Below are 21031 nucleotides of genomic sequence, written 5' to 3'. Positions count from 1 at the left end.
TGAGCAGCATTTTTCCTCTGTAGTTTTCCTTGAGCCTTCCCAAGAAATGTTTCTGTGTATATTCCTGAAATGGTTATTTATACGTATGTCTTTAAGAATGTAGTCTTAATAATGTCTTTCCTATTCTGTAATGATTCAGCAGAACTGAGAAATGTTAATTCAGTTCTTTAATTGCTATGCTATTCATCTTAAAGACGTATTTGAAAGTCAAGCTTTATGTTGTCTAGTTTAGCCCTTTATTTCAGATCTGTTACTCAATATATTCCATCTGGCAGTCAACAAGAGCACATTCATTCTCTAGACGCTCCAGTGTGTCAGGCTCTGTACTAGGGAGCCCACAGACAAACAAGCCATAGACTCTGCCCTTAAGACCACTTTTGCTACTGAAACAGAAGAGGATGTCTCTCTCTCAAGCATCTCCTAACCATCTCTCCAAAACCTGGTCCTGATTTGGGTTGTAAAATTTATAGAATTATAAACTTAAATCGTAGCTGAGAAACCATCTTATTTTGCTGAATCTGGAAACTGAGGGCCAGAGAAGAGGTTAAATGACTATTTAGAAGTCACATAGCAAGATTGAAATCCAGATTTTCCAACTCCCAATCTGATATCCTTTCTCCAGCCTTTGTCCCATTAGTTTGTCATCTTCCTTCCCCCATCTCATATACAGGATGGTCTGGACCAAAGGCCTAAAATTAGGCAAGGACTCCATTATAGTTAGTTGTTTCCAACCATCGAAAGTGAAAGCATAGGTTCTTATATTTAAATTGGGAATTGGACTATAAAAGGAAAGGCCATCTTGGAAATATGTAAGAACATGCTCAAGTCACATACTCATATATCTCATCCATCTTGGCTTGCTGAATTGACACTTGGAAAACACAACCAGGTAGTAATTATGTCTTTGTGGTTGTGCTGCATTGACATGCATAGTCTTACAGCAAAACAAAATTCTCTGACCTCATGGAGCTTACATTCTAGAGGAGGAAAATAAAACAAATTAGTAAGCTTTATAGTATGTCAGATGGTGATAAGTGCTCTGCACCATAAGAAAAAGCGGACGTCTATAAGGATCTAAGAGAAGGAACAAGGAGACTAGTTAGGAGACTCCTGCAGCAGTGCAGATGAGGGAGGATGGCTGTCAGATCACAGACATCAGCGGAATGAGGAGAAGTGGTCATCTTCAGATTATATTTGAAGGCAGATCCAACAGGACTAACCAGCAGATTGGATACTGTGCAGGAGAGTGAGAGAAAAGTCAAGGTTGACTATCAGACTTTTGGAATGAGAGACCAGAAGGATAGAGTTGCCATGTACTCCAGTGAGTCATGAGTTCAGCAGTGTCATCATTGTATGTGGGTTCTGGAAATACTAGACAAATGAGAAAGAAATTTCTCCCTCAAAGTGCCTCCAGTCTAGTAGACAAGACAAATAATACATGCACATAATTATAATATTTCTTGGTTGTTATGATAGGAGGCCTCAGCAAAGTGCTGTGAAAGCACATAGAGAAAAGTTATCTCTATCCAGCCACATGAGAAAAGACTGCAAAGCAGAAGTTACATCTGAACCTGGTCTATCATTCTTCTTGAGTTGGGCCTTACAAGTTTAGAAAGGCAAATTACATTATATTCACAGGATTAGAACAATTAGAGTAAACCAGGCTGGCAGTAATTTTTGGTTCCATTTCATACCACAGTTATGCATGACTGACCAGAAAGTCAAGTCAAAATCAAGGACTGTTTCTAACCTAGGCCCCTCTCTCTCTATATATAGACCATATTTATATAGACCAAGTATATCTATGTGTATTTATACACACATATTATTTTCCATTGCAGGAGCCTTCTTCCTTTATGCTGGATTCGCTGCCGTGGGACTCCTTTTCATCTATGGCTGTCTTCCTGAGACCAAAGGGAAAAAATTAGAGGAAATTGAATCACTCTTTGACAACAGGCTATGTACGTGTGGCGCTTCAGATTCTGATGAAGGGAGATATATTGAATGTATTCGGGTGAAGGGAAGTAACTATCATCTTTCTGACAACGATGCTTCTGATGTGGAATAAATTTCAGCTGCTGATATATTTAGTCATTTAAACAAACTTGGGGGAGAAGAGCAACAATGGATGACCTCACTCCCCTGCTTCTAATCTGGTTCTTTCCACAGTCTAGTTTGGAATGACTTCATATTCTAGAATATTTGATTAGGAGGAAGATACAACCATGATGACATTGTTTTTTTCACAAGCAGAAATGTAAAAAAATATTTACGGAGATTTTAAACTAATAATTATTGAGCAAATATGTGCAATTCCTTCCTGAGGTAGTCTAAAATGAATACTGTATCCAGTGACTTCAGTGGTATCCTTTTTTCCTAAGACCATATATAATTATTAGTGGCAGTTGAGTCAGTGCTGATCTAGCCAAATCATAATATGTATGATATACTTATAAAGAAGGATTCTGGGATATGATCCAAGGGTGTTTTCTGTCAAAACATGGCCTATTGGCCCTAAATTTTCCTAAGGACAAGTAGCTTATCTGTGATCAGCTATTAGAAAGTAAATTCCCTTTAAGCTTTCATCAACAGATTCGAAAGTGCCTCCTACAAGGGCACAGCTGTCCTTATCTCCTTTGGATTCCATATTTGGTTTCTCTCTCCAATTCAGCTCTTGAGAGTTCTTCAGAAACTGACTATGTACAGGCTATTTTGAACATTATGAAAAGCAGGTCTTTTAGGGTTTATTTTCATACATATTTTTTTGCAGCAGTGATAAGTATACATTTGCACAGATAAGCTAACAAGTTTTGATAAGTATATTTTATTACTAGAAAGTAAGAAAGAGAAGATTTTTCTGGACCCCTGATCGAGTTAGTCACTTAGGTATGCAACTGAAACACAAAATAGAGCTACATCTTCAACTGTATTTCAGGGTCAGTTTTTGTTCATGCCAGAATCACCTGATATGCACCACACCTGCAATCGTCAACTCTGGAGTCCTATTTGTGCCTTCATTTGTGTTAAATAGCTGCTAGCAGACTATTTTTCCCCCCTCTTTTAATCAAATTTCTCAAACAAAAAAGGAAGAAAATCAGTGACAGAAATAATCCTGCTGTTATTGATGTTTGTTCAATTAAAGAGTGGGACTTATTTTTTTCTTAACATTAACTCTTCCTAATGGAATTGTCACATTTTATTACCTAATAGTACTTTGTCTTTTTTTACTCTAAGAACATAAACTAGTTTTTATTTTTGCACACCCTGTCTTATTTTCCCTGACAATTTACCAAAAAGAAAAAAAGATACATAGATTTGTCTGAGAGTGTTTCCTTTTTTCTCATGGTTGGCTTGGATGTTTTCCTTCTTGTCTAAAAATTGGGATTATCTATTGGAACAGATTGCTGGTTCTCATACAGCACATAACTTTAAGAAATGTTGACTTACCACATGCCTACAATGTCTTTTCAAAGTGTTCGTTGGTTTTTATGCTCATTCATCAAGGAACTCTAATTTTTGCTCTTATATTAATAATTATATAGTATGTACAAAATTATTCATAAATTACTTATTAGTTCCAGTGAAAATATGAACGACTCACCTGTGGCCAGTTAGGAACACATAAGTTTGGTGCATGTTAACATGGCTCTAAACATTAAATAAGGTACTTTTTGGAATGAAAAGGTGGCTGTCTCTAAATTCAATGTGTTTCTGCCAGTCTCCAAGATGTTTTGTTCTTCTCTTAAAGTCTGGCTTGTTCCTATCACAGTTATCAAAGCTGAGAATGTAGCCAAGAAGGTTCATTCTCTCAGCATCCAGGGGTATGATACGTGTTTAAACAGTCACTTTACTGGCCTAAAAATCCTTCAGCCAAAAAAGTTTTCTCCCTTTGGTCATGTCATGTAATAAAAAATATTATTTTTTTCCTTCAATTAGGTGCTTTGACAATTGATTTATAAGGGGATAGTAATATTAATTTTTCCCAGAAAAGCAGATGAGATTTAATGGAGAAAATTATTATTCTATTGATATTTCTTACCCCGTAAGAAATTTCTTATCTGTGTAATATTTCTCACAGATCAAGTGAAGTGGAAAACAAGCTACTGTGTGGTAAAATCAGAATATGATGGGGAGAAAAAATATTTAGACCAATAAAGTGCCCTCTTTAAAAATTTATGTTTCTGATTTATCCAAGTAATTGCCTCAATTCTTCTCTTTATTGTATATATAGCCTTAACTATATGCTTATATACTCAGCTGGGCTGGATGCACAGTAACTTTATTAAAGGAGCAACTCGACTCTTATTATTTCCTAAAGCAGAACATGGCCTGTTCTCCCCGACATAAGCAAATGGTGTTTGCAACTTTACATCCATAAATGCACATAACAGGGAAAATCAGCCCCAGTTCTCCTCCCCTATTCTCCTCAACTTCTTTAAAGGACTATTTGTTATTTATATAATGATAAAGATAGATAATATTCCATATCTTTGAAGTACAAGACAGAGAGGCATAGTTATAAGAATTATTTATAATTTTTTAAAAACAAATAACTACTTGAAAAGGAACCTTATAAAATTAGGGTATTATTTTTAGATTCAGTGAACATTTATAGTATAGTAAAAATTGAATGTTTGAATTTTGCAGGCTTTTTTATATTACGCACCTTTTAAGTTCTCAGAGTCTTTGGCTACCACTATCAACTTGAAAACATTCCGTTTTCATTCCGAAACATCATCAAATACATATTTTATAGGACGATTTGTTTATATGTGTTATATTTGACTTACCATATTAAAGCACATTAAGCATCATGCTTTTAAGTGAAATTATAGGTTTCCTTCTAAACATGCTGCAGATTCAACAGAGGTATATTATGTTTTAGGGAAATTTAGTGCAGGAGGTCATCACCCCTATTGAGGCTTAGCCTGGATGGCTGATGAGATCTGCACTAGACTTAAGAGAATATAACATTTCATCTGCATCTGAACACACAAGGCTGAATGTGATGTCAGATAGGTTTTACACATTTGGTATTAATATTTTTCTTCAATATAAACATTCCTAATAATTTTGATGGTTGCACCTTAGTCAATAATTATCCAAGACATGATTTTTAATATGTATCTAAAGATCTAAATTAAAATTAGACTTAAAATGTAGTATTTCCATTTGAATTTTATTCCCAGTCATATGCGGTAGTTAGTTCCCTGATGGAAAATGCTATGAGATTAATGCTATCAAGTGCTTTTTCATAATTTTATTTTACCACTGAACCAGATTTTAGTATATGTCTAAACATTATTTTTTAAGTTATTCACTCTAAAATGGTAAATCCATTAAAGCAAAGAATTTATAAATTGTTTACTATAATTTCAAAGTCAGTTATCCAGAGGAAGAATGAAGAGGAAAAATGTAAGTTGACAACTTACCCTTTTGCTTTTACACAGAAAGTAAAATTGAAATGTATTCTAATAATCCACAGATCCTGGGGGAGGATAGTCTAGAAAATACTATCCATATGTTATCTAAGAGAGTCTCAATTTATAAACTTTATCAGTGTCATTAAATACTGTAATACAGTGAGGGGAGTGGGAGGATTCTTTTGATTTTATTTCATTGGCATAGTAATTAAGAACAATAAAATTAATGAGATGTTTTGTTATAATCAGATTTTTTTTTTTTACCATTCTCCTAGTTATAAAATCTTAAATTATACTAAGCACATAAAAGCTCAGATTTATACAGTTATTGGGACAAGTTTTAAATTACCAATTTCAGACCTTTGCACTAACTATGAATAAAAGAATGACATAACAGGTCAGGAGCAGAGAATTCATAATTTGTGCTTTATAGCAAAACATATTAAAATTGTGGATAAAATTTACAGCTCATGTGTAGCTGCTGCCTATAAAAGACTCAGAGGTGTTCTCTGGATTAACGTTAATATCCTATTTTCTGTCCTTTTCTATCAGTTGTCTTAGCCTCATGTACAGTAATGTTAAGCTAATTTGATGAAGTGATTTAGGTTGTAGCAGCGTATCAATTATCAGTACATTCAGTTCTTCTGGGTGAGCAGTATTGCTACTATTTTCTAGAAAGGGTAATCATTTTAAAATGCCAAACAGCTAACTGCTACCGACTCTCTTATATATTGTCTCCTAGAGAAGGAAATTTTTGTCTGCCTATATACATCAGAAAGATAGTTCCTAAGAGTATTAATGACTTTCAGAAGTACATGAATTTTATCCTCATAATTTGCTTGTGAGTGTAAAACAATGTAATTCCTATAAAACTTTACTTTGTATGTATAAAACAGTCTGTTGCACTTGAGTGATTTGGTCTTTGGAATGTTAAATACTTACTTTCATTTAGCAGTAATATTCAGATTTTTATTTTAGACAGTTAAGTTCATGTGTTTGATTTTGTCACATCAGTATAAAGGACAAAAAGAAATACAGCTTACAAGTACTCAAAAATAAAAACCAGTATTTTGTAAAGTTTTAAAATGTTAGCAAATTTAACATCATTCCATCTTATTTGAAGGTTAAAAAAGATGAGATTTAATTCTAGCCAAAGTAGAAATTTATATTCTACATGTCCAAACTGGTTCCTAGCGGCTTTTGGACTATATCTCACTTGATGTTATAGTATCTCTTATTTGTAATAAATGTTCAAATTTCTATTTAGAAGCGCTAATGTACATCTAGATTAAATCAAAACACAGTTTTATGCTTTTAAAATGTTTTCAAAATATATATTTTAATTTCTAGGTGCATGTTACATAGTGTTTAACACTTCACATGTCTTGGCAAATTCAATATAAATATTTATTCCTACACGTGACATATGGGATATCTCTTAAAAATAATGAATATTTATCATTTCCTTCAAAGTCATTCTAGCCTATAGCTGTATCAAAAGTATTGTATATTTTATGGAGATTTAGTGATGTATATGTAAATGTTTTTTAAGTTATTTTATTGAAGTTCAATCTTTACATAAAATGAAAATCTTTTTTTAAAAAAAGTGTCAGTGCCAGAACTGTAAATGAAAATAATCAAATAAAACTTAAGACAATTCATTACTCATATATCTCCCTTGCACTTTTTATTTTCTCTACATCTCTTCCTTAGATTTTAGGATCTAGGTTACACAGTAAAAGCATCTACAAAGATTACCTACCTCTACATATTTATGCAGGCCTACTCATTTTAATGATATTTTCCCTCTTTTGAGCATAGGTAAACACAACTATCTTTGAAAAATATTTTATAGGGACCAGCCTGGTCACATAATGGTTAAGTTTGCACACTGCATTTCAGCGGCCCAGGGTTCATGGGTTCAGATCCCAGGCATGACCTACACACTGCTCATCAAGCCATGCTGTGGAAGCATCCCACATACAAAAAAAAGAAGAAAACTGTCACAGAGGTTGGTTCAAAGACATATTCCTCAAGCAGAAAGAGGAAGATTGACAACAGATTTATCTCAGGGCCAATCTTCCTCATCAAAAAAAAAATGATAATACCTAAAAATTGTTCCAAGGAATTACTCTAAACATAAAACTTTGAAATGAAATGCTTAGGAATTCTTGAAATATTATTTCTGGTCGTTCTCAGAAGCAGACATTGACATGATCCATTATATTAGGTTGACAAAAATTATTTCTGGTTATTGCTTTGTAAATGAAAATGAAACGCCTGCTGGATGAACAGTTGACATTCATCCTGGAACTCTGCTGCTCTCCACTGTCACTCTGCTCCAACAGCAGCTTTCACTACAAGCATTACATTACTGTTTGATCTGGGCAGCCACTAGACTTTCTCCATAGTTAGGGTGTGCCATCCCAAGTCTAACCATACAAATAGCTCAAGGAGATCCTCTGAAGACAGTAGATCCACGGTCATTCAAAGTTTTTCAATGAAGTTGCATATTAACCAAAGATTCTCATCAGCAGGTAAGGCAAAAATCCTATAAATTATCATAAAGTGTACACCCACCTGGACACCTGACTAGTATATACGTCTGTATCAGTGGCCAGAAAAGTCCTCATTCAGTTGCCTAATCCTGTGGGGTAAACGTTGTCATCCTTTTATGGATACTAAAACTTAAGTTCAGAACATTTTGGTGATGGGCCCAGGATCACACACTAGGAAGTGGTAAAAAACTTTTCTCTGCAGTGAATACTCCAACAGTCTTCCTCTCTTGGTCCTCATTTGGAATGTTGTCCTGTCAGACCCAGGCAGAAAGATTAAAAAATAGACATTGTGGGCCCAGCCAGTGGCGCAGTGGTTAAGTTCACACACTCCGCTTTGGCGGCCCAGGGTTCACACGTTCAGATCCTGGGCACAGACCTACACACCGTCATGAAGCCATGCTATGGAGGCATCCCACATACAAAATAGAGGAAGACTGGCATGGATGTTAGCTCAGCGACAGTCTTCCTCAAACAAAAAGAGGAAGCTTGGCAACAGATGTTAGCTCATGATCAATCTTCCTCGCCAAAAAAACAAAAAGAAGACATTGTGGAATTCCTGTGTAATAACTTAAATGGTGTGCAGAAAAAGAATCAGATACCTCATTTTAACCTGAGGTATAGACACAAATCCTGAAAACCTTTGATTTCAGGATTCTTCTCCAAATATGAAGCAGTATACAGTAAAATGTTTTAACAGATCAGACTGAACACAAATCGTCTAGGTTTTAATCTGAGCTTTTCTGCTTAGTGCCTGGTAACCTAAATTACTCATTTTCTTGTCTATAAAATGGAGATGTTGTCACTATCTACCCCATAGATGTGTTCTGGGGGTTACATCAGTTAATCACATAAAACATTTAGAGCAATGGAATGTGGAAAGTGCTGGGTAACTGTTGGCTGTTCTTAGTATCACCATCCATATACCATCCCTGATGCCGCTAAGGTCATGATGCCCAAGGAACAAACAATATTCTTATAAATTCCCTTCCTGGGAACAACTGCTAGGGACAGGAGCACATGGGCTTCTTTGACATATGTCATACAGTCTGTGTGACTGCAGCAGCCAGGCTCCCTGCTGACCAGAATGCTTTGAGCTCTACCTTTCTCCATCTCTTTTCCATGCGTATCCTCCTGAATCGCACAGTTGATGGGAAGCATGACCTTCTCATATTCTCCAGATTATCAGGATTTAATGTGCAAATTTCTATTTATGTGATCTCTCAGTCAAGAAACAAAAATAATTTTATAAAATCTTTAAGTACTCTATCATTTAAATTCCTTTCAGCATTTAAAAAATAATCCTTGAAATCCTCTCCAAATGAAACTATTAACTCTTCACTAATGGTTATATTGAAATTAAACTCATACAATTATAGATGCTATGAATTCAACATGAAATATTTATGGTCTTTTTTTGTCTTTCACATTTCATGCACTTTTCCACTACAGTTACAAAAATTAATTTCAGATGATGAGCATGCCAAATAAGTTCATTTTTTACATGAAAGAAAATATTGGCATGCTTTACTTTTAGCAAATGGATACTAAACTCACAAAATAGATTTGTTAAAGCAGTAGTTCTCAAAGTATGGTCCTCAGATTAGCAGCACTGGCATCACCCGTGAGTTTGTTACAAATGCAAATCTGTGGGCCTCACCCGACCTACTGAATCAGAATCTCTAAGGATGTAACCCAGGAAACTGGGGTTTTTTTCTTTGAAATATAGTTGATATATAACATATAAGTTTAAGGTATACAACATGTTGATAAATTGCAATATGACTACCACCATAGTGTTAGCTAACACCTCTATCAGTTCACATAATTATCATTTCTTCTTTGTGGTGGGAACAATTAAGATCTAGTCTCTTAGCAACTTAGAAGTTTATAATGCACTATTGTCTGTAATCACTATGCTGTTCATTAGCTCTCCAGGACTTACTTGTCTACTAGCTCCAAGTTTGTACCCTTAAACAACATATCTCCAATTCTCCCAACCCCCAGCCTCTGGTAACCACCATTCTACTCTCTGTTTTTACAAGTTCAGCTTTTTTACATCATGATCTACATTTTAGCAAACTCTTCAGGTTATTCTTACACACATGATAGTGTTAGAACTACTGCATTAGAATTTTGAAATCATTTCAAAAAGGAATCAGCAGGGGCTGGCCCCATGGCCAAGTGGTTAAGTTCACACGCTCCGCTTTGGCAGCCCAGGGTTTCACCGGTTTGGATCCTGGGCGTGGACATGGCACCACTCGTCAGGCTGTGCTGAGGCAGCATCCCACATGCTACAACTAGAAGGACTCACAACTAAAATATGCAGCTATGAACTGGGGGGATTTGGGGAGAAAAAGCAGAAAAAAATATATATTGGCAAAGCTGTTAGGCACCAGTCTTTAAAGAAAAAGGAATCAGCAGCATTTTCTTTCAAATGGTGAGCTCATCTAGCAAATAATAAACTGAGTGGATTTATATGCAAGTTACTTAGGAATTCATAAAGCTAAGTCATTTCCACCTCAGGGGCTTTGCACGTGGTGTTACCTCTGCCTGGTATGCTTGTCACTCTATGCTTTATGTATCTAGATCCCTCTTGTCATTCAGATATCAACTCAAAATCATCTCCTCTGAGCCTGCCTTGCCTATACAATTTAATCACCTCCTTCCTCCCCAATATATTATCATGTCACCTTGTTTTATTATCCTCCTAGTATTTATCACTATTTGAAAATTATCTTTCTCATTTCTTGTCTGTTTCTTCAACTAGAATATACACTGCATGACAGCAGGGAACTTGTATTATAGACTACTGACTCTCCAGCACCTCATACAGTGCCTAGCACATAGTATGTTCTCAATAAATATTTAAAGACTGAATGGACGCATGCATTGCAGGTGCTCCTGTGGCCCACAAAGGAGCAGTGGAAGTTTTTCACAGACTGGAAAAAGATGATTAAAATTCCACATGGCACCAGGCCATTATCAAAGAGCATGCTTTGTAAATGAACCTCTGTATAGCAAAGATGTTTTAATCCAATAGCAAATTCCATTTGGTATATGAATATGTGTATATTCATATAAACTCATTTGGATGATAAATTTGTTTTCTTATGATTCTTGTTAAAAGAGGGGAAATCTAATGACAAATATCATTAAATATTAGGATAGCAACGTTAGGATGGAATTTACATTTTTTTTTTTTAAGATTTTATTTTTTCCTTTTTCTCCCCAAAGCCCCCCAGTACATTGTTGTATATTCTTGGTTGTGGGTCCTTCCAGTTGTGGCATATGGGACGCTGCCTCACTGCTTGAGGAGCAGTGCCATATCCACGCCCAGGATTCGAACCAATGAAACACTGGGCCACCTGCAGCAGAGCGTGCGAACTTAACCACTCAGACACGGGGCCAGCCCCAAATTTACATGTTTTTTAATAAATCCTTCTATTTCTACATTTTCTTTATAAACCAACAACTCACGCTTATTATATGGCAGATACTTTATACATATCATTTCATTCTATCCTCACAAAAACTATTGAGGAATGACATCAGCATGATGGCAGAGTAAGCTCTTCCCTTAGTCTCTCCCCCTAAAATGTAATGAAAAGGACATTCATAAACCAATAGGGGACACTCACACAACACGACAGACATCTGAGAGATCCACATAGCCATATGTCTAAAGGTGGGGGTGCTGGAACCCCAGGAGGCAATGGAAGAAGGTAAGTGGATCTCCTCTCCCTCCCCAGTGGCAGTGATCTAGGACATGGGCCCTCGTGTGACAGCTGACTCTGAGAGGAGAAGGAGAAAAAGGCAGCCCTCTGCAGGAATGCTCCACACCAAGGTGGGTAAGCAACCACAGGGCTGCCCTCACCAAGCTGAGCAGCCAAGGCAGGCAGCCAGTGAGTGCAGAGCAAGGAGCACAGGTGGGAAAGAAGGTGCCCCTTGGCCCCCACATCACCTGGTTCATAAGCTTAGCCAGTTGGCCAGAGCGGAGGATCCCAACCAGAGTGCCTGTACCTACCTGTGTAAAGCAGTGGCAGCAAAATGCAGAAAGCCCTTTTGGCACAGCTTCCAATGGATGGGCACAACAGACGGGTTGTGGCAGGCTCAGAAAACACAGCTCCTGAACCCGCCCCAGTGGTGGCAGGTGGAATCTACAAGCAGATACTACCACTATGTGACAGCAAAAGTCCACCCCATCAAACAACATGAAAAAAATTATTAATATGCCAGACCAGAAGGAAAATGACAAGTACCCAGAAATCAATCCTGAGCCAAAGAAATTTACACTCTAAATGACAGATAATTCACTCAAAATAGTTATCATAAAGAAACTCAACAAGTTACAAGAAAATTCAGACAGTTCAATGAACTTAGGAATAAAATTAATGAGCAGAGGGAATTCCTTAACAAAAGAGATTGAAACTAAAAAAAAAACATCAGAAATGTTGGAGATGAAGAATACAATGAATGGGATGAAAAAAAATATGGAATCCTTAAAACACAGAGCTGATATTATGGAGGAAATAACTAGTAATTTAGAGGGCAGAAATACAGAAATCCTTCAGGCAGAGGTGGAGAGAGACTAAAAGAAATGAAGAAATTCTCTGAGAAATTTCTGACTCAATTAGGAAATGCAACATAAGGATTATAGGTATTCCAGAGGAAAAAGAGAGGTAGAATGGAGCAGAGAGCTTGTTCAAAGAAATAATAGCCAAGAACATCCAAAACCTGGGGAAGCAGCTGGAATTACAAGTAAAAGAAGCTAATAGAACTCCTAATTACATTAATATAAAAAGAACTTCTCCAAGGTATATATTAGTAAAACTGGCAAAAGTCAATGACAAAGAAAAAATATTAAGGGCAGCAAGGCAGAAGAAAATAACCTACAAAGGAACCCCTATCAGGGTTTCAGCGGATTTTTAGTGGAAACCTACGAGCTAGGAGAGAGTAGAATGATAAATTCAAAATACTGAAGACAAAAACTTTCAGCAAAGATTATTCTATCCAGTGAAAATGTCCTTTGGATACGATCGAGAAATAAAAACTTCCCCAGATAAACAAAAGCTGAGAGAGTGTATCATGGCAAGACCCCCCACCCCCATTACAAGAAATGAACAAGAAGGTCCTCATACCTGGGGAAAAAAAGAAAGAGTGTACAAAGCCTTGAGCAAGAAGACAAAGAGACAGATAAAATCAGAAAATTACAGCTATCAGAACAGGTTAGCAAACACTTAATCATAACATTAAAGATAAAGGGAAGGAAGGATCAAAAATAATTATAAGCACTTCATTTAAATCACAAACACAACACAAAATGGAGTAATTTGTGACAACAATAACTTAGACAGGGAAGAGGAAAGAGATGGAACCAGATTAGGCTAATGGTGATAAGAGGCTACCAGAAAATGGAGTATCTCATCTACAAGATCATTAATACAAACCTCATGGTAACCACTAAATAAAAAGTCAGGACAGGACCCACGACTAAAATATACAACTATGTACTTGGGGGGTTGAGGGAGAAAAAGCAGGAAGAAAAACGTCAGGACAGAGACACAAATAATAAATACTGAGAAATACACAGGACAAGAAACAAGAGAAATACAGAACAACCAGAAAACAAGTGATAAAAAGGCAGTATTAAGCCCTCATATATCAATAATCACTCTAAATATAAATGGACTGAATTCTCCAACAAAAGACACAGAGTGGCTAGATGGATTAAAAAACAAGACCTAACAATATGCTGCCTGCAGGAAACACATCTCAGCTCCAAAGACAAAAACGGGCTCAGAGGGAAGGGAGAGAAGACGATACTCCAAGCTAATGGCAAACAAAAGAAAGCAGGTATTGCCATACTTATATCAGACAAAGTAGATTTCAAGATAAAAAAGGCAATGAGAGACAAGGAGGGGCAGTATAATGATAAAAAGGACACTTCACAAAGAGGACATAACAGTTGTAAATATATATGCACCTGCCACAGGAGCACCAAAGTATATAAAGCAACTATCAACGGACCTAAAGAAAGAAATTGACAGCAACACAATAATAGTAGGGGACCTCAACACCCCACTTAGATCAATGTATAGACCATCCAGACAAAAAGTCAAGAAGGAAATAGTGGAATTAAATGAAAAACTAGACCAAGTGGACTTAACAGATATATACAGAACACACCATCCAAAAACAACAGAGTACACATTCTTCTCAAGTGCACATGGTACATTCTCAAATATAGACCATATGTTTGGAAATAAGGCAAGTCTCAATAAATTTAAGAAGACTGAAATCATATCAAACATCTTTTCCAAACATACTGCTATGAAACTAGAAATCTACTACAAGAAAAAAGCTGGGAAAGTGATAAATATGTGGAGACTAAACAAGATGCTATTGAACCACCAATGGATCAATGAAGAAAATAAAGGAGAAATGAAAAAATATCTGAAGACAAATGAAAATGAAAATACACCATAAAAGTTCAAATGGGATGCAGCAAAAGTGGTCTTAAAAGGGGGGCTGGTCCCGTGGCCGAGTGGTTAAGTTCCTGTGCTCCGCTGCAGGCGGCCCACTGTTTCGTCAGTTTGAATCCTGGGTGCGGACATGGCACTGCTCATCAAACCACACTGAGGCGGCATCCCACATACCACAACTGGAAGGACCCACAACGAAGAATATACAACTATGTACCGGGGGGCTTTGGGGAGAAAAATTTAAAAAAAAAAAAAAAAAGTGGTCCTAAAAGGGAAATTCATAGCAACATAAACCTACCTTAACAAAAGAGAAAAATCTCAAAAAGTAATATTAACCTACACCTAACAGAACTAGAAAAAGAAGAACAAACGAAGCCAAAAGGCAGCAGGAGGTAAATAAAAATTAGAGCAGAAATAAAAGAAACAGAAACCAGAAAGACAGTAGAAAGGATCAATGAAACTAAGAGCTGGTTCTTTGAGCAGATAAAAAAACTGACAAACCCTTAGCCAGACTTACTAAGAACAAAAGAGAGAAAACTCAAGTAAAATTAGAACTGAAAGACGAGAAATTAAAATGGACACCACAGAAATACAAAGTATTACAAGACAATAAAAAACTATATACCAACAAATCAGACAATCTAGAAGAAATGGATAAATTCTTAGTCTCATACAACCTGCCAAGACCGAATCAAGAAAAACTAGAGATCTGAATAGACCAATCATAAGTAAAGAGATGGAAATAGTAATCCAAATCTCGCAAAAATAAAAGTCCAAGACCAGATGGCTTCTCTTGAGAATTCTATCAAACATTCAAAGAAGATTTAACACCTATCTTTCTCAAACTATTCGAAAAAATTGAAGACACAACATTTCCTAACTCATTCTCCCAGGCCAACATCACCCTGATACCAAAGCCAGACAAGGACAACACAAAGAAAGAAAATTACAAGCCATATCACTGATGAACAGAGATGCAAAAATCCTCAACAAAATATTGGCAAACCGAATACAGCAATACATTAAAAGGATCATACAAGATGATCTACTGGGATTTAACCAGGGACACAGGGATGGTTCAACAGTCACAAATCAATCAATGTAATACACCACATTAACAAAATAAGGAATAAAAACCACATGATCATCTCAATAGATGCAGAGACAGCATTTGACAAGATCCAACATCCACTTATGATAAAAACTCTCAATAAAATGGGTATAGAAGGAAAGTACCTCAACACAATAAAGGCCCTATATGACAAACCCACAGCCAATATCATACTCAATGGGGAAAAGCTAAAGCCATCCCTCTGAGAATAGGAACAAGCCAGGAGTGCCCACTCTTGGAACTCTTATTCAGCTTGGTACTGGAGGTTTTGGCAAGAGCAATTAGGCAAGAAAAGGAAATAAATATATCCAAATTGGCACAGATGAACTGAAACTCTCACTGTTGGCAGACAACATGATCTATATATAGAAAACCCTAAAGAATCCATCAGAACCATTGGGAGCAATCAAGAACCAGGGCGAAGTTGCAGGGCACAAAATCAACTTAGAAAAATCAGTTCCATTTCTATCCTCTAATAATGAACTAACAGAAAGAGAACTCAAGAATACAATCCCACTTACAATCACAACAAAAAGAATAAAATACCTAGGAATAAATTTAATCAAGGAGGTGAAAGCCCTATACAATGAAAACTAAATGATATTATAGAAAGAAATCGATGATGACATAAAGAAATGCAAAGATATTTCATGCACATGGATTGAAAGAATAAAAATAGTTAAAATGTGCATATTACTTACAGCAATCTACAGATTCATGGCAATCCCAATCAGAATCCCAATGACATTCTTCACGGAAATAGGATAAAGATATGGGGCAACAAAAGACCCCAAATAGGGGTCAGCCCCATGGTTGAGTGGTTAAGTTTGCGTGTTCCGCTTCAGCGGCCCAGGGTTTCACTGGTTCAGATCCTGGGCGCAGACATGGCACCGCTCATCAAGCTATGCTGAGGTGGCATCCCACATACCACAACTAGAAGGACCCACAACTAAAAATATACAACTATGTACCAGGGACTTTGGGGAGAAAAAGGAAAAATGAAGTCTTTAAAAAAAAAAAAAAAAGACCCCAAATAACTAAAGCAATCTTGAGAAAAAAGAACAAAGCTGAAGGCATCACAATCCCCGACTTCAAAATATCCTACAAAGCTACAGTAATCAAATCAGCATGGTACTGGTACAAAAACAGACACACAGATCAATGGAATAGAACTGAAAGCCCAGAAATAAAGCCGCACATCTACGGACAGCTAATCTTTGACAAAGGAGCCAAGAACATACAACAGAGAAAGGAAAGTCTTTTCAACAAATGGTGTTGGGAAAACTGGACAGCCACATGCAAAAGAATGAAAGTTAGACTATTATCTTATGCCATATTCAAAAATTAACTCAAAATGGGCTAAAGACTTCAAAGTAAGACATGAAACCATAAAACTCCTAGAAGAAAATATAGGCAGTACACTCTTTGACATGAGTTTAGAAGCATCTTTTCAAATACCATGTCTACTCAGGCAAGGGAAACAAAATAAAAAATAAACAGATGAGACTACATCAGACTAAAGAGCTTCTGCAAGGCAAAGGAAACCAGGAATGAAACAAAAAGACAACCCACCAACTGGGAGAAAGTATTTGCAAATCATGTATCTGACAAGGGGTTAATCTCCAAAATACATAAAGAACTCACACAACTCAACAACAGAAAAACAAACAAACCTGATCAAAAAATGGGCAGAGACATTTTTCCAAAGAAGAGCTACAGATAGCCAAGAGGCACATGAAAAGATGTTCAACATCACTAATCATCAGGGGAAACGCAAATCAAAACTACAATGAGATGTCACTTTAGACCTGTTAGAATGGCTGTGATTACCAAGACAAAACATAAGAAATGTTAGGATGTGGAGAAAAGGGAACCCTCACGCACTGCTAGTGGGAATGCAAACTGGTCCAGCCAGTATAGAAAACAGTACGGAGATAGCTCAAAAATTAAAAATAGAAATATTATATGACCCAGCTATCCCACTACTTGGTATTTATCCAAAGAACTTGAAATCAGCAATTCAAAGAAACTTATGCACCCCTGTGTTCACTGCAGCATTATTCCCAATAGCCAAAACATGGAAGCAACGCAAGTGCCCATCACCTGATGAATGGATAAAGAAGATGTGGTGTATATATACAATGGAATACTACTCAGCCATAGAAAAACACAAAATCATCCCATTTGCAACAACATGGATGGTCCTTGATAGTATAATGTTACGCGACATAAGCCAGACAGAAAGATAAATACCAAATGATTTCACTCATATGTGGAAGATAAACAAACACATGGACAAAGAGAACAGTTTAGTGGTTACCAGGGGGAAGGGGGTTGAAGGGTGGGCCCAAGAGGTAAAGGGGCACATATATATGGTGACTTACACATAGTAATGAACACGTGCAATTTCACAATGTTATCAACTATAATGACCTCAGTGAAAATTTTTTTAAACTATTATCACCCCTATTTTATGGATGAGTAAATAATTGAGTCACAGGAAGTAAAGTTACTTATATCAAGTACCACAGCTTATAAAGTCTGAACTTAGACCCAGGTCAGTGTATGTCAAAGCATTTTTAACCACTATTCTTTATTATTTCTTTTTTACAATGAGCTTTATATCATGGAAAATTTTATAACTGCCTCTACCTGAAAATTTTTGTAGTATTTTCCTCCCTCAGAGTCAGTGTTTATGGATTTAGGAACTAAAACATAACTACTGGATAAAACTGAAATGTGAAAGGATTGGTATTTAGTTAAAGTCTAAAATGATCAGTAATTTCCAAAAACATGCCAAAATTTACATTTATGAATTATCCAATAGAATCCTAACAAGCTTCCTTGCTCTGAAGTCTGCTCTGTCTGAAATTAATATAGCTACTCCAGCTTTCTTTTGATTAGTGTTAGCATGGTAAAATCTTTCTCCATCCCTTTACTTTTAAATCAATATGTGTCTTCATATTTAAAGTGGATTTCTTAAAGACAACATATAGTTGGGTCTTGTTTTTTGTCCACTGCAACAATCTGTTTTTCAATTTATGCTTAGAATATAGAAAATATATTTAGACCACTGACATTTAAAGTGATGTAATAGCTACCATATCTGTTACTATTTTCCACTTGTTGCCTTTGTTCTTTGTTCCTATTTTTGATTTCTACTTTTTCTGCCTTTTGTGATTTTAATTGAGCATATTGTATGATTCTATTCCTCTCTTTTCTTAGCATATCAATTATACTTCTTTTTACATTTTTTTTAGGGGTTGTCCTAGAGTTTGCAACGTACAAGCATAACTAATACAAGTCCACTTTCAAATAACACTGTATCCCTTTCACAGGTAATGTAAGTACCTTCTAACAACAACATATCCCTAATTCTTCCTTCCTGTCCCCTGTATCATGGCTATTCATTTCACTTGTACATAAGCTATAAAATGAATACATTGTTGCTATTATTATTTTGAACAAACTGTTTCCTGTTCAATCAATTAAGAATAAGAAAAATAAAAGTTTTTAACTTACCTTCACTCGTTCCTTCTCTAATGCTCTTTTCTTGATGCAGATCCAAGTTTCTGACCTATATCATTTTGTCTCTGAAGAATTTTTTCTTTTTTAAGATTGGCACCTGAGCTAACATGGGTTGCCAATCTTCTTTCTTCTTCTTCTTCTTCTTCTTCTTCTTCTCCCCAAAGCCCCCCAGTACATAGTTGTATATTCTAGTTATGAATGCTTCTGGCTGTACTATGTGGGATGCCACCCCAGCATGGCTTGATGAGTGGTGTTACATCCATGCCCAGGATCCAAACTGGTGAAACCCTGGACCACCGAAGCAGAGCATGCAAACCCAACTACTCAGCCACAGGGCCTACCCCTGAAGAATTTCTTTTAACATTTCTTGCAAGGCAGGTCTACTAAGCAACAAATTCCCTCAATTTTCTTCTGAGAAAGTCTTTATTTCTCTTTCACTTTTGAAGGAAAATTTCACAGGATCCAGAATTCAAGGTTGGTGAGGTTTTTTTCTCTCAATACTAAATATTTCACTCTACTCTCTTCTTGCTCACCTGATCTCTGAAAAGATGTCAGACGTATTTCTTATCTTTCTTCCTCTATAAGGTGTTTTTTACCTCTGGCTTCCTTCAATATTTTTTCCATCTTTCATCCTACAGTGTGAATGACATGCCTAAGTGTAGGTTTTTTGGCACTTATTTGAGCTTCCTAGATCTTTGGTTGTTATCTGGCTTTAATTTGGGGAAATTCTTAGTCATTATTGCTTCAAATATTTCATCTGTTCCCTTCTCTCTTTCTTCTCCTTCTGTTATTCCCATCCCATTACATGTATGCTACATCATTTGTAATTGTCCCACAGTTCTTTGATATTCTGTTCAATTTTTTTAAGTCTTTTTTTCTCTTTGCTTTTCAGTTTTGAAAGCTTCTATTGACATATCCCCAAGGTCATGGATTCTTTCCTGAGCCATGTCCAGTCTACTAATGAACCCAAAGGCATTCTTCATTTCTGTTACAATGTTTTTCATGTAGCATTTCATCTTGATTCTTTCTTCAAATTTTCATCTCTCTGCTTACATTACCCATCTGTTCTTGCATGGTGTCTCCTTTTTCCATGAGAGCCCTTAGCATATTAATCATAGCTGTTTTAAGTGCATAGTCTGATAATTTCAACATCCTTGCCACACCTGAATGTGGTTCTGATGCTTACTGTGTCTCTTCAAACTGTGCTTTTTGCATTTTAGTATGCCTAGTAATTTTTTGTTGAAATCTAGACATGATATACTGGGTAAAAGGAACTCCAGTAAATAGACCTTTAGTGATATAGTTGTAAGGTGTGGGAGGAAGGGAAGAGCTCTATATTCCTAGGATTAGGTCTCAGGTTTTTAGTGAGCCTGTGCCCCTTCACACGTGCTTCTCAGTTTTTTCTTCCCCTTGGGCAGGACAGGATGGCTAGAGAGAGCTGGAGTTGGACATTTCCCTTATCCAAGTTTCATCAGGCTTGGATAAAGCCCTAGCAGGTCAGGTTCTAGTAACAGTTTCTCTTGAGGCCTTGTTAAGAAGAACAGAATGGTCTGGACTATTTCAAAATGATTCCTTTACTTCCTCCTGCCAGAAGCCTGAGAGGATTTTTCTCCAGTATTGGCTGTTAGAACCTGGCAGAGCTCTTGGAAATAAAACTCAAAAAAATGTATTGGAGCCTCACTACGAATGCACCCTCCTGGAATTTTTAACTCTCAAACTTGTCCACACTGAGCCCCCAGCAATCCACCAATTACAGTTTAGGTTTCTCACCTTGGCACTGGTTCCTGTGGAGGTTTCTGCTCTAGACTTTCTGCTTAGGTAAGTTGTGATTTTCTGCGTCCTCTTGTCTTTAAGTTCAGGGGCAGCAATGTGCCCTGGGACCTCACTTCTCATATGGAAGTTGCTGATTTTCAGTTTGTTCAGCTTTTT

The sequence above is a fragment of the Equus caballus genome, chromosome 15 (genome assembly GCF_041296265.1).
Source record: "Equus caballus isolate H_3958 breed thoroughbred chromosome 15, TB-T2T, whole genome shotgun sequence".
Taxonomy (NCBI): domain Eukaryota; kingdom Metazoa; phylum Chordata; class Mammalia; order Perissodactyla; family Equidae; genus Equus; species Equus caballus.
The sequence above is the reverse complement of the archived record's forward strand: the minus strand, read 5'-3'. Positions refer to the sequence as shown.